Source organism: Petromyzon marinus, unplaced genomic scaffold (genome assembly GCF_048934315.1).
Source record: "Petromyzon marinus isolate PM22_M1 ecotype Great Lakes invasive population unplaced genomic scaffold, UKy_Petmar_22M1.pri1.0 PM_G_Scaffold_15, whole genome shotgun sequence".
NCBI lineage: Eukaryota > Metazoa > Chordata > Hyperoartia > Petromyzontiformes > Petromyzontidae > Petromyzon > Petromyzon marinus.
The window spans coordinates 1,581,962-1,597,111 of NW_027422706.1; positions in this window are offsets into that span (position 1 = coordinate 1,581,962).

Below are 15,150 nucleotides of genomic sequence, written 5' to 3' on the forward strand. Positions count from 1 at the left end.
GACCGCACGCTTGCCGAGTGACGTTACATTTGGTAACGTGCCACACTTTTCTAAGAAGCCACCCTTCCTCCGGTCGACATTTATTTTTGGCGCAAGTTATTCCTGGTGGTGGTATTGACGTGACCCAGACGAATGCCTCGAGGCCCAGGAGCATCGTCATGTACCCTGCCTAATGGACAACCACATTGGCAGCGCACTTCAACTTCTCCTCCTTCCAAGCCAGAAGTCCCAAAACTGCATCGGATCGGCTGCTCAGATTTCTCCTCTGCACGTACTCCTATTCGGCGCTGCCCTCATATCTCATTCCATTGCATCCTTCCAAGTCAAACACTGCCTCCCTCTGTTCCCCCTGTCATATACAGGTGGCATCTCCTTAGGCATCGAATTCCATAATATTTGTGTCTTCTCAAAAGCGGACTTCAACCGCTCTCATATTTTTTGGTCCTTATATATCCCTGTCAAGCTGTATAAGGTCACGTGCTTCTATGCATGTCTTGTGCTCTATGTGCCTAATGGCTAGGCATATTTGTTAATAAAAATCGATTCTTACGTTCACAATACAAGGATAACATTGTCCTGTCCATAAAAGAACACATTATGTATGACCTTTGTAAATTATATGCATAAGATATGTGAAAACTACATACTGGCCAAAAGTGAACCAAACTGTACAAACGAGATGGTAAAACGAATACAAATGAGGGAGAAAAAGAGAGAAAATATAAATTCCTGAATTTAATCACGATCCTGAATCTGTACAATTCATTGAATACCTACTCATAATTGTAAACAATAATGAACTTTGATTTACCAATAGAAGCTTCAAGGAGTTGTAAAACTCCTGTCAGAGGCATGTAGCTGCTGTAGGCTCGGAGAGAAGCAGGAGAGGACAATGCAGCTAATCGATTGTTGTGCTGTGTTCATATGCTTTCACAAACCCACAATGACCATCGTGGCGAAGTATAGTAATATAACCCCCGTAACCGACACGGTATGGGGGAGGCCCTCATCCAGCAGTGGATTAAAAAAGAGCTGCACATGAACAATGTTCAGAATCGCTCAGCTCCTTCCCATTCAGGGTCACGATTAGGGGTACATGAAGATATCATTATTTATTTACAGAGAGGCAAATATAGCAACCTCCAGTGGTTTTAGAGGTCACAAGGTATATGAATACAAAATCATTCAACCTTACACATGCAATGTGATGCATGTAAAATGTGAGCTTCATCATTAAAATCAATTGATTAATAGATATATGACAACACATCTATTAATTTACATTCATGCAATATTTAAAAAGCTGATAATGTACTTAGCTTAATGCTAAGGTTGTAAAAAATTACCAAGCAGCTGCAGTAGTAATATAACTGAACTCCGAGTAAGATACCTTTAGCAGTTATTCCACTCATCAAAAGCTAATATAAGCAGAACCCCGTTTTGTGCCTCCACTATTTGAGATCCAAATAGGCTGTCCCATAAGCAGTCAGGCTCATAAAGCAAATGCTGATGGATTACATATGTATGTTGAACTTATTTTGCACCGTACGTAGCCAACAATGTTAACTGGAGGTGAATGATAAAGGCAACAAACTAAACACAAAAAGCAGTTCTAAAGGATTAGTAGTTATTGGCCAACGAGCACTCCATATAAAATATGGGACAACGTTCAAAGTGTGTAGAGACATAAAAGCGAACTGATCAAAAGGTCACTCGCTCATCAGCTTTCTCACACAGCCATCTGGCGCTTTACAAGTTCTGGACACGAAAGCGTTGACAGACGCAAAGGAAAATCATTCCGCTTGTTTAGGGCCTTTACCTGGCAGTGCTGGACTTCGTCAGGAAGCACATGGATGATGGACTTGGGGTCCCCATGTGCTCCAATCAGATCCAACTCGTCAATGGCCTCCAGCGCAGCCTGCGAGAGAAAGAGGGCAGAGTTGGGCTGCTTCGAAACACTAAGCTGACGTTTAATCCACGAGACCGGAGTGCAATACTAATGAGACGACGGAGGAAAAAAGTGTGGCTTTTGTGTCTTTGCTCATAAAATATGGTGTCACTGACTGAAAGCATCCATTAACAATGCAGAGTCCAAACAAATGGATTATGTTAGTGCATAGCTGATGCTTATATTTAGTAAAACATTTGTTTGCATCGTCGTGGTCATACATCTTAAAGAACAATATAGTACAGTAATAGGTTTTACCCTTTTAACTGGCACAAAAACCGATACCTTTATTCAAGGCATCATGTTTGCAATAACCACAACACAAGCAGTCAAAATGCAAACAAAAGAGACAACTCTGATAATAATATGCACTGTCCTTGAATTTGATTGGTCCACACCCGAGACGGCTTTTCTTAGAGCCTAGTCTCCACTGGTGTTGGACCAGATGACGCCAAAAGGTGTCAGTTTTTGTGCCAGTTAAAAGGGTAAAACCTATTACTATAGGTTGCTACATGTTTCCTTTTTGAGCTGTGTTTTTATGACGCTGAGACCGTGTACTGCCATTCTGTGATGTGGCTTGCTGCCTGCTGATAAATTAACGCCAGTGCACTGCCACTATTATATACACTGCTAATTTTGCTTTTGCCCATTATGAGTGTATGCCAGTCTATAATCTGTTGCTTGCTTCTTTACCTCACTCAGTGTACTGCCAGCCTTTCATGTCGACTGTATCCTGCTTTTTCAGCTGCTGCCCGTATTGCGAGCTTTTTATGTCGACTGTAGCAATGCTTATGTCAATCAGAATCAGAATCAGAAAGGGGTTTTATTCGCCATGAAAGTTCACACCGACACGGAATTTACTTTGGCAGGATGGTGCATACATTCAACATATAGGAATCTAAAATCTTAAATAAGTTTTAAACAAGTCTTACTATAATAATAAGGGTTAAAAGTCTAACTAACACCAAGGGGCTGAAGTATATAAAATTGAATAAATATCGAATTTAAAATAGCTTTAATATATAATTTAAAAATAAAAATACAAATAGGTTAACATAGTTAATATCGGCAAGGTGTCATTATGTAGATACAATGTTAAAATCAGTGTAAGCCCTTGGCCTTGTTTAACAGGCCAGCAGCAGATGGGAAGAAGCTGTTTTTATGGCGTGAGGTTTTGGTCCTGATGGACCGAAGCCTTCTGCCAGAGGGGAGTAGCTGAAACAAAGAGTGTCCAGGGTGGGAGGAATCGGCCATAATCTTCCTCGCTCGCCTCATGGTCCTTGTCGTGTGCAGGTCCTCGAGGGTTGGTAGATTGCAGGCAATTACCTTCTCAGCAGTGTGGATGATACGCTGCAGTCTGCTCTTGTCCTTGGCAGTGGCAGCAGCGTACCAGACGGTTATGGAGGAGGTGAGGATGGATTCAATGATCGCTGTATAGAATTGCACCATCATTGTCTTTGGCAGGTTGAATTTCTTCAGCTGCCGTAGAAAGTACATCCTCTGTTGAGCTCTCTTGGTGAGGGAGCTGATGTTCAGTTCCCACTTGAGGTCCCGGGAGAGAATAGTGCCCAGGAAGTGGAAGGACTCTACAATTTTGACTGGGGAGTCTAACAGGGTGATGGGGGTGAGTGGGGCTGTATTCTTCCTGAAGTCCACAACCATCTCAACTGTCTTTAGAGCATTTAGCTCTAAGTTGTTCTGGCTACACCAGGTCACCAGGTTGTCAGCTTCCCACCTATAGTCAGACTCATCTCCACCAGAGATCAGCCCAATGAGGGTGGTGTCGTCCGCAAACTTCAAGAGTTTGACGGACAGATGATTGGAGGTGCAGCTGTTGGTATACAGGGAGAAGAGTAGAGGGGAAAGGACGCAGCCCTGAGGAGTTCCGGTGCTGATGGACCTGGAGTCAGAGACTTGTGTTCCCAGCTTAACGCACTGCTTCCTGTCAGACAGGAAGTCTGTGATCCATTTACAGGTGGTGTAGGGCACGTTCAGCTGGAAGAGCTTGTCCTGAAGCAGGGCAGGGATGATGGTGTTGAAGGCAGAGCTGAAGTCCACAAACAGGATCCTGGCGTAGGATGCTGGGGCATCCAGATGCTGTAGGGTGAAGTGGAGGGCCATGTTAACTGCGTCGTCCACAGACCTGTTGGCTCTGTAGGCAAACTGAAGGGGGTCCAGGAGAGGGTCTGTGATGGCTTTGAGGTGTGCCAGGACCAGGCGCTCAAAATACTTCATTACCACAGATGTAAGGGCGACCGGTCTGTAATCATTTAGTCCTGTTGGCCTTAGCTTTTTGGGCACAGGGATGATGGTGGAGGACTTGAGACAGGCTGGTACATGGCATGTCTCCAGGGAGGTGTTAAAGATGTTGGTGAACACCGGAGACAGCTGGTCAGCGCAGTGCCTGAGGGTGGCTGGAGAGACAGAGTCCGGCCCGGCTGCTTTGCGTGGATTCTGCCTCTTGAAAAGTCTATTAACTTCTCCCTCCTGAAAGGAGAGAGTCGTCTCTGTAGTATGGGTGGAGGATGGGGCCTCTTGGGTGGGAAGGGGTGGTTCAGGACAGTCCAATTGTCTTTCAAATCTACAGTAGAACTCGTTCAGGTCGTTGGCTAGGCGGGAGTCGTTAGTGGTGTGGGGGGCTCTGGGTTTGTAGTTGGTGATCTACCTGAGCCCTCTCCAGACAGAAGCAGCGTCGTTAGTAGAGAACTAGTGTTTTAGTCTCTCTGAGTACAGTCGTTTAGCCTCTCTCACCGCTTTGCTAAACCTGTTCTTCGACTCCTTGAATCTGTCTCTATCCCCACTCCTAAACGCTTCCTCCTTCTCCAACCTCAACCTTCTGAGCTTTGCTGAGAACCAGGGCTTATTGTTGTTAAAGTTCACCCTGTTACGTGTTGGGATACAGCAGCCCTCACAGAAGCTGATGTAGGACGTCACAGCCTCTGTGAGTTCATCCAGACTATTGGTAGCAGTCGTGAACATATCCCAGTCAGTACAGTCTAAGCATGCCCGCAAATCTTCCACAGCCTCACTGGTCCACTGTTTAGATGTCCTCACAGCTGGTTTACAGAGTTTGAGTTTCTGCCTGTATGCAGGAATCAGGTGGACCATGGCATGGTCAGAGTGTCCTAGTGCTGCTCGGGGGACGGCGTGGTAGGCTCTACTGACTGTAGTGTAGCAGTGATCCAGAGTGTTCCCTTCTCTTTGTTCGGGTATTTAATAAATTGTATGTATTTGGGGAGTTCGTGGCTGAGATTACCTTTGTTAAAGTCGCCAAGTACGATAACCAACGAATCTGGATTTGCTCGCTCCACACTCAGAATCTGATCGGCGAGCATGCGTTGGGCCTCTTTAACCTGAGGACAAGGCGGCAAATAAACTCCGACCAAAATGAGCGACGCGAACTCGCGAGGCGAGTAAAACGGTTTACAGGTTATAAAAATTGATTCAAGGAGTGGAGAACAATGTTGCAGAATCACTGTGACATCTACACACCAGCCACTGTTAATGTAAAAACAAATACCACCGCCTTTCGTCTTGTGAGAGAATGCTATGTCACGATCCGATCTTACAAGATGGAATCCTGCTAGTTGTAGCGAAGTGTCCGGAATCAAATCACACAGCCATGTCTCCATGAAGCACAAAACAGAAGATGAAAGAAAGTCTTTGTTTTTTACCATCAGTAGCTGAAGTTCATCCATTTTGTTGTACAGTGAACGTACGTTGGAGAGGGAAAAGCTCGGAAGCACTGTTCGGATCCCGCGTCTGCGTAGCCGTACTAGAGCCCCCGACCGTTTACCCCTTGGGCGGCGTTTCGCTGCTTGAGCAAAGCCTAGCGCGGCATTGACTAGAATGCCTACTAATTCTGCCGCTGGAAGCAGAAAAGTAGGAATTAAATTCACAGGAGTTGTTTCCCTGATATTTAAAAGTTCGTTTCTTGTTAGAGAACTCCGAAAATCTTGGCAAAACACTGAATTGACAGACAAAACAAGACAAAACAGGGTGCACCGACCGGCTGAGGCTACCATCATCGGCGCCATCTTCGCACCAGCACGGGTGTGCTGAACAGCAGGACTCTCTCACCAGCACTGGTGTGATGAACAGTAGGCCTCTCTCACCAGCACGGGTGTTCTGAACAGCAGGACTCTCTCACCAGCACGGGTGTGATGAACAGTAGGCCTCTCTCACCAGCACGGGTGTGCTGAACAGTAGGACTCTCTCACCAGCACGGGTGTGATGAACAGCAGGCCCCTCTCACCAACACGGATGTGTTGAACAGCAGGCCCCTCTCACCAGCACAGGTGTGCTGAACAGCAGGCCCCTCTCACCAGCACGGGTGTGCTGAACAGCAGGCCCTTCAACAGCAGGCCTCTCTCACCAGCACGGGTGTGATGAACAGCAGGCCTCTCTCACCAGCACGGGTGTGATGAACAGCAGGCCTCTCTCACCAGCACGGGTGTGTTGAACAGCAGGCCCCCCTCACCAACACGGGTGTGCTTAACAGCAGGCCCCTCTCAAGACTTTACTGGACAAAACAGGGCGCACCAACCGGCCGAGGCTGCCACGTACTGCCACTCTATAATCTAGACTGTAGCCTGCTTCTCAACTTACCTGTGCATACTGATGCTCTTTCATGTACACTTATTTCAGCTGATTTCTTCTATGCATTTCTACTGTTTCGATTGCTCACGTCACACTATTTACTGATACGTAGTACTGTGATGCTCATAGGTGTGCCATAATCGGGGATTGCTGTGCACGTCGATGTGTGTGTGTGTGATTCGATGTGTGTGTTTGAGTCCATATGTGTGTGCGTGAAGGACCATGCATGTGTCTGTTTTTTTCTAACGGACAACCCCCGATGTGTGTGTGTGTAGGTCGATGTGTTTGTGTGTGTGTCAATCCAAGGGTGCGTGTCAGTCCATGTGTGTGTATCAGTCGCTGTGTGTATGTTAGTCGATGTGTGTGTGTGTGTGTTTGTCGATGTGTGTGCATGGCTCCATGTCAGTGTGTAAGTCAATGTGCGTTTGTGTGTCTATGTGTGTCAGTCGATGTGTGTGTGTACGTCCATGTGTATGTGTGTGTCAGTGCATATGTCTCTATGTTAGTCCACATGTGTGTGTGTAAGTCCATACATGTGTGTGAGTTGATATGTGTGTGTAACTCCATGTGTGTGTATCTAAAGTAGATCTCTGTATGTCAGAGTCCATATGTGTGTAGGGAAATGTGTGTGTCAGTCTATTTATGTGTGTGCGAGTTTATGTGTGTGTGTGTAAGTCGATGTGCGTGCGTCGGTCCATGTGTGTGTATATACGTCCATGTGTATGTGTGTCTTACTCGATATGTGTGTGTGTAATGACATGTGTTTTTACGTCAATGTGTGTATGAGTTCACCTTTGTCTGTGTGTGAGTCGCTGTATGTGTGTATGTCGATATGTGTGTGTAACTCCATGTGTGTGTATCTAAAGTGGATGTCTATGTGTGCGTAAGTTCATATGTGTGTGTAAGTCGATGTCTGTCTGTGTGAGTCCATATGTGTATGTGTGTGCGCGTGTAAGTCGATGTGTTTCTATGTGTGTGGGTCGATGTCTGTGTGTAAGTTGATGTGTGTCTATCTTTTTCGCCCGGGCAACGCCGGGTACTTACCGCTAGTATTGCTATAAAAATAATTGCTTTGCTATGTAAGTAAAAACAACAATTTGCTAAACGCTGGCCACAATATCTGGACTTGTCTTCATATAAATCAATGCATAGATTTCTGTTTATATAATTGTGGTTATGGTTGTACTTTATTAATCGCTAATCTCTGCCATTACATACAATGTAACAAGAAAAGGTTATGAAGAAAAAACAGAGCAATGTAATTTAAGACACTTTTAGACATTATTGTAAGAAATAAATAAAAAGCCATCCCATGTGTTACTGAATTTTTTAATATTTTAGGCAGGAAATTAGTTTTAAAATGTAGATATTTTTTCTGGGTTGGGACCCCCAGACACCCTGGAAGATTTGGTCCCCCCGAATGTTGATTCCATGGCTACTACGGCCTTGTAATAGGTGGACACCTACTACGGGCTTTCTTCCCATGGATCGCAATGACGACGAAGAAGTAAACACAGTTCATAGCCCGCTGTCTGCTGGAGTAACCAAACTCCCATACTCGCGAACCACAACGGCACGCATTCTAATTTCCTGTTTACCAATCTTCTCCGTTCAAATACAATGAATTCCTTACACGCTAAATACGCCTGATGATAGGTAAACATGTCCAACGAGACGCAGTGAAGGCTAACTCAGTCAGAGCGTCCTCTGTGCGACACGCGTGCACACTCTCTCTCACACAAAGATAACAAAGATCCCCCATATAGCCTGTAACAGACTGTAGGGGCAAGTGCTGTTAGCGAGCACCTATGAAGGCCAGAACGGTACACGAGGGGGTGGGTGGCCAGCACCACGCCCGACCGCCTTTGTCTCCCCAGTGGCAATGTTTACACACCGCACCAGGTACTCATTTGAGGCTGAGTCGACCTAGGGGAGGCCCAGGACCGGTTCAGATAATCGTCACTGGTGTTGGCCGTGAGCGGGAATCGAACCCGGGTCGCCAGGTTCATAGTGCAGCGCGCTAACCGCTACACTATCGCTCCCCACACACACACGCTCTCTGACACACACACACACTCTCTCTCACACACACGCACTCTCTCACTCACACACACTCTCTCACACACACACACTCTCTATCATACACACACACACTCTCACACACTATCACACACAACAACAACCGTCATTCGCCACTAAGTGGCGGTGACGTCACCACGACGCTTGTGCCAGGCCATGTGCACCTTGAGGCCACGTGAAGTGTCGAACGCCCGCTGGCAGGAGGTCACGGGGCAGACCCAGGTGCCAGGGGTCGACTGACTGAGATGACTGGCTGATGCACCACCTGTGCCCCCTACTGTGGCAACCTGCTGTGCTTTAGCCACCCGGTACTCTGCTCATTGTTGTGAGCGTCGCTCCTCCGCCCTCCGTTGTTGTTGGAGGGCGACTGCCTCCAACTGCCAAGTAGCATCCTTCATGAGCCTCCTCCACAGAGGCCAATCTTGACACCGCTGGTACCAGTCATCGGCAAGTCCACTCAGCTCCACGTCCTCCTGTACCACATCATCATGAAGGTCCTTAATGATCGTGAGCAGAGGGTCAGGGACTCCAAAAGCACAAAGAACAACCCAGAGCCCAGGCCTACTGATGGTATTATAGGCCTTTACCAGGTAAATAAAGCAGAGATGTAGGTCTTGTTGGAATTCCCTATACCTTTGCTGTAGCAGACGGACAGAAAATATGGCATCTGTGCAGGACTGCCTTTTCCTGAAACCACATTGGGGCTCCACAAGCCTCTCCTCAGCGTGCCTGGCAAGGCGATGTTGAATAATCCTTGCAAGGACCTTTGCCAGCACACTGAGGAGTGAGATGCCCCTGTAGTTGTTATAGTCTGTGTGGTCCCCCTTCTTAAAGAGGGGGACCACCAGGGCATCCTTCCAGTCCTGCCAAAACTGTCCAGTGGTCCAGACTGTTGTTATGATGTCATGTAGGGAAGTCTGTGTACAAATGCCACCCTCCCTCAGCATTTCGCTTGGGAGATCTCTGCCCAGTGCCTTTCCTGGTCTCAGACTCTGGATTACCTTAAGTACTTCCTCAACGGATGTCACCTCAGCCAGCCACTCATCCCCACTTTGTCCTATGATGTTTTCCAGTCTGAGGGATTCCCCCTCCCCCAGGACCTCACAGAAATGCTCAGCAAATCTGCAAACCTGTTCCTGGGTGTCGGAGATTGGATCACCGTTCTTTCCCATAATAATGGTAATAGGTGTGGTGCTGCAGGTTATTTTTTTGATGGAGTTAAATAGGGATTTGTGATCGCAGGCCATTGAGGCAGACTCCATCTCCTCAGCAACCTGCGACCACCACCCATCCTTGCAGCGCCTCACAGCTCTCCGAACCTACACACACTCTTTCACACACACACACACACTCTTTCTGACATACACATGCACTCTCTCTCACACACACACTCACATACACTCTCACACACACACTCTCTTACAACAACAACAACAACAACCGCCATTCGCCACTAAGTGACGGTGACGTCACCACGACGCTTGTGCCAGGCTATGTGCACCGTGAGGCCACGTGAAGTGTCGAACGCCCGCTGGCAGGAGGTCACTGGGCAGGCCCAGGTGCCACGGGTCGACTGACTGAGATGACTGGCTGATGCACCACCTGTGCCCCCTACTGTACCAACCTGCTGTGCTTTAGCCACCCGGCGCTCCGCTCGTTGTTCTGAGCGTCGCTCCTCCGCCCTCCGTTGTTGTTGGAGGGCGACTGCCTCCAACTGCCCAGTAGCATCCTTCACGAGCCTCCTCCACAGAGGCCGATCTTGACACCGCTGGTACCAGTCATCGGCAAGTCCACTCAGCTCCACGTCCTCCTGTACCACATCACTCCTTCTCTTCTCTAGCCCGTGCCGCGCCCGCTTAGCCCCCTCAATCCGGCCAAACAAAAGCTGTTTCGGCATGCGGTGGCTGGGCATGCGGGCTACATGACCCAGCCATCGCAGCCTTGCCTGCCGGAGGAGCTCACCGATGGGACCCTGCCCAGATCTTTCAAGGATTTGTGAGCTCCTCACACAATCCAGTCTGGTTAAACCCAGGATGGATCGTAGGCAGGCCAGCCTAAATGTTTCTAACCGGCAAAGATGTTCCATTAGGGGGGTCCACGTTTCGCAAGCGTAGAGAAGGGAGGGAATGACCGTGGCCGAGAAGACCTGAAGCTTAGTGCGGAGCGACAGACCAGGTAGCTTCCACACAGCGCTACGCAACCGATGAAAAGATATTGCCGCTCGACTGATTCGGAGTGAGACCTCTGCTGTTAAACTGGAGCCAGTCATAAGCACACTGCCCAGGTATGGGAAACTCTCCACTCTCTCCACAACTGCCCCATCACCGATTGGGAGTTGTGGGGGTGGAGTGTCCGATGGTACAAAATACCCAGGCAGGTGCTTAGTTTTGGTGGGGCTGATGGTAAGGCCCCACCTCTTAGTGGCACGCTCCAGTCTCAGCAGCAGCGTCTCCAACTCCTCCTCTGACTGAGCAGCTATTACCAAATCATCAGCATACATAACGTGGTTGAGCAATAGGGAGCCATCCCTTGACCGCACCCGGGCATCGATTAGCCTCCCATTATATCTGTACCATATGGAGATTCCCCCGGTACAGCTATTGAAGGCTTCACGAACTACGTGGTCAAAATAGATGTTAAATAATGTGGGAGCCAGAGGACATCCCTGTCGCACCCCAAGGTGTACAGGGAATGGCTCTGACTCCCGGCCACGTAGTTTTACCCGGGCCCGCTCACCATCATGAAGGTCCTTAATGATCGTGAGCAGAGGGTCAGGTACTCCAAAAGCACGAAGAACGACCCAGAGCCCAGGCCTACTGATGGTATCATAGGCCTTGACCAGGTCAATAAAGCAGAGATGTAGGTCTTGTTGGAATTCCCTACACCTCTGCTGTAGCAGACGGACAGAAAATATGGCATCTGTGCAGGACCGCCCTTTCCTGAAACCGCATTGGGGCTCCGCAAGCCTCTCCTCAGCGTGCCTGGCAAGGCGATGCTGAATAATCCTTGCCAGGACCTTTCCTGGCACACTGAGGAGTGAGATGCCCCTGTAGTTGTTACAGTCTGTGCGGTCCCCCTTCTTAAAAAGGGGGACCACCAGGGCATCCTTCCAATCCTGCGGAACCCGTCCAGTGGTCCAGACTGTTGTTATGATGTCATATAGGGCAGTCTGTGCACAAACGCCACCCTCTCTCAGCATTTCGCTTGGGAGATCATCTCTGCCCGCTGCCTTTCCTGGTCTCAGACTCCGGATCGCCTTCAATACTTCCTCACCAGATGGCACCTCAGCCAGCCACTCACAGGGGGTGACTTCTTCCAATATTTGAGGCACCGCAGCCTCAGCAGGGTCATCCTCACTTTGTGCCACGATGTTTTCCTGGCTGAGGGATTTTCCCTCCCCCAGGACCTCACAGAAATGCTCAGCAAATCTGCGAACCTGTTCCTGGGGGTCGGAGATTGGATCACCGTTTTTTCCCCTAATGATGGTAATAGGTGTGGCGCTGCAGGTTACTTTTTTGATGGAGTTAAATAGAGATTTGTGATCACGGGCCACTGAGGCAGACTCCATCTCCTCAGCAACCCGCGACCACCACCCATCCTTGCAGTGCCTCACGGCTCTCCGAACCTCTGAGCGAAGGCTGCGGTAAGCCTCCTCATTCTCTGATGTGGGATTATGTAGCCGATGACAGTGGGCCTGTCGCTTTTTCTCAACCATCCTGAACACCTCCTCTGTCAGCCAGGGTCTCTGGGGAGGTCTGGACCGCGTACCCAAAGCAGCCATTGCAGCTGCATGAGTCACAGTCCTAAACCTCGCCCATTTACCCTCGACATCAGGAGGAGTCGGGGACGATGCCAATCCCAGCCGCAAGCGATGATGAAATTCTCGCTTGCAACTTTCATCAGATAACTGAGACCAGGCCACTTTATGTTGGAATGGGGTCCTGGGTGTACACCCACCACCGGAGTGGAAGAATGGCAGGCGCATCTTACAGATGACTAGTCGATGGTCAGAGGGCAGATCAGCTCCACGGTAGGTCCTGGTGTCAAGGACATGGGCTCGCATTCGCTGGTCCGTCACTATGTAGTCCAGCAGATGTTCTTGCTTGGACCCGGCATGCATCCATGATGTTGTGTGGATGCGCCGATGCCGGAACAGCGTGTTGGTAATTACAAGCCCATGGGCTGCACAAAAATCTAGCAGCCTCCTACCGTTGTTATTGAGCTGATCTGGCCCATGCCCTCCAATCACTCCAGACCAGGTGCCAGTATCATGACCAACTCGGGCATTGAAGTCACCCAACATGATGACTCTATCCCGAGGGGCCACTTTAGCCAGCACCTGTGACAGGAGGTCATAGAAGGCATCTGACTCATCGGCTTTGCCTGCATCCCTCCACGGATGTTCATCTTCGGTGGGGGCATAAATAACCACGACCACCATTCCTCGCCTCCGGTTGATGGGAAGGCGAGCCCAAAGTAGCCTGGGGCTTACAGCTTCCCACACCTCACCGCCACGCTCCTACGCCCCCTTCATTCTTTTGTTCAAAAGAAGACCCACACCCTGTTGTTTGGCAGTCTGCTGCCCCGAGTAGAGGACTGTCCACCCCTCATGGTGGCAGGAGCCAGAGCCGGTCCACCGGACCTCCTGAATGCCGCATAGATCCAGGCGGTACCGGTCCAGCTCCCGACAGAGGAGTGGCAGCCTCTCCTCTGCAGTGAGCGTTCGAACATTCCACGTGGCCACCCGTAGTGGCTTTTCGTTGTTTCTGGAGTAGCCCCGAGGGTAGGTATTCAATCTCCTGGCTCCGCCAATTGGGGTTTGGCCAGGAGACGTCATAGACGCCTGGCCCCCCGGGGCCTCCGGCACAAGCTTATTAGTTACATATTTCAGTTTAATTCGTAGTTTCGTGGTAATTAATTGAAGGTGGAGGGGTTACCAGCCCCTCGCACCCGTCCAGAGCCCCCGTTTAGCCCCTGTGGTGGACATATATGCCATGAGGGGAGGAGCCAATCAAAATTGGATTTCCCCCCACAGCACTGTCCATGACAGAGTTGCCCGTCCGGCACCGCGAGGAGGTAGGGGGTTGTTTTTCACAAACACTCTCTTACACACACACACTCTCACACAAGAGGCCGACCGAAACTGAATTTCTGGTTTCGGCCAAAACCGAAACCAGAACGAAAGTGAAAAATTTACTTTCGGCCGAAACCGAAACTGAAAGTTAAACTTAACTTTCGACCGATACCGAAACAGAAAGGTATATAACCGTAGTAACCAAACACAAGATTTATGAAATATGTCATAAAGCAATACTACTTTAATAAAAAAAAAATCTAGAACTAATCATTCAGAACCTACAGTAAGAGTCGCTAAATATCAAATCTTTATCTGTTACTTACTTAGTAATTATATCCAAACAAACGAATGTTGTAGTTAAGAAACTACAACCGGTCGTATATACATTAGCAGACCATGGTTGCGGCTGGAACCTCGCTCCCAAGCTGCTGCTGACGTGTGTGTGTGTGTGTTTGCAGCCTATCGCATAGGATTGCCTAGCGCCGACTGACCGGGCGATAGGCAGAGTAATAGATGTAGCACGCGCATTATATTCTAAAAATAGATATTCGGTTGACGCATGACGACCAAAAGTCAATATCAGTTTCGGCCAAAACCGAAACCAGACCGAAAATTAAAAATTTACTTTAGGCCAAAACCAAAAGTAAACCGAAAGTCACTATGCACTGCTGTAGTCATTGCAGGATACCACCACAGTCAGTGTGCACTGCTGTAGTCATTGCAGGATACCACCACAGTCAGTGTGCACTGCTGTAGTCATTGCAGGATACCACCACAGTCAGTCTGCACTGCTGTAGTCATTGCAGGATACCACCACAGTCAGTATACACTGTTGTAGTCATTGCAGGATACCACCACAGTCAGTGTGCACTGCTGTAGTCATTGCAGGATACCACCACAGTCAGTATGCACTGCTGTAGTGAAAGCGGGGGTAAAGATATTTTTTGAGGGGGGGGTTGACAATTTTCGGAAACTTTGTAGATCAACTATTTCCCCCCCCACTTTCTACAACTCTCTGGACTTGTGCAAGCCTCTTATACTTTTGTTGGTGGAGAAATGGACAAATGGCCCACAGGGCTTTCACAATACCGTAGTATCTGTGTATGTAAGGTTTTTAAGATAAGTTTTGAATGATATTTTTCGCCCGAGCAACGCCGGGTACTTCCGTATAGCACATATATAAACCATATATGTATGTACACCATATATATATGGCTGGCACTGAAATGCATGTGTGCATCACGTACCCAAGACAAGCTTAGTCACGCACACAAATGCACAAACTGTAACACTGCTGAAAAGTGTGAACCTCTTGTTGTTCATCACCTGATCTCAGAGCTCTGCTGCTGAAATCCGAATCGCCTTTCGCAAAAACAACCAAAAGAGAGAAGCAAACAAACTTGCTCACTCACGAGAGCTAACCCCTCATCAAGCTGCTTCACCAACC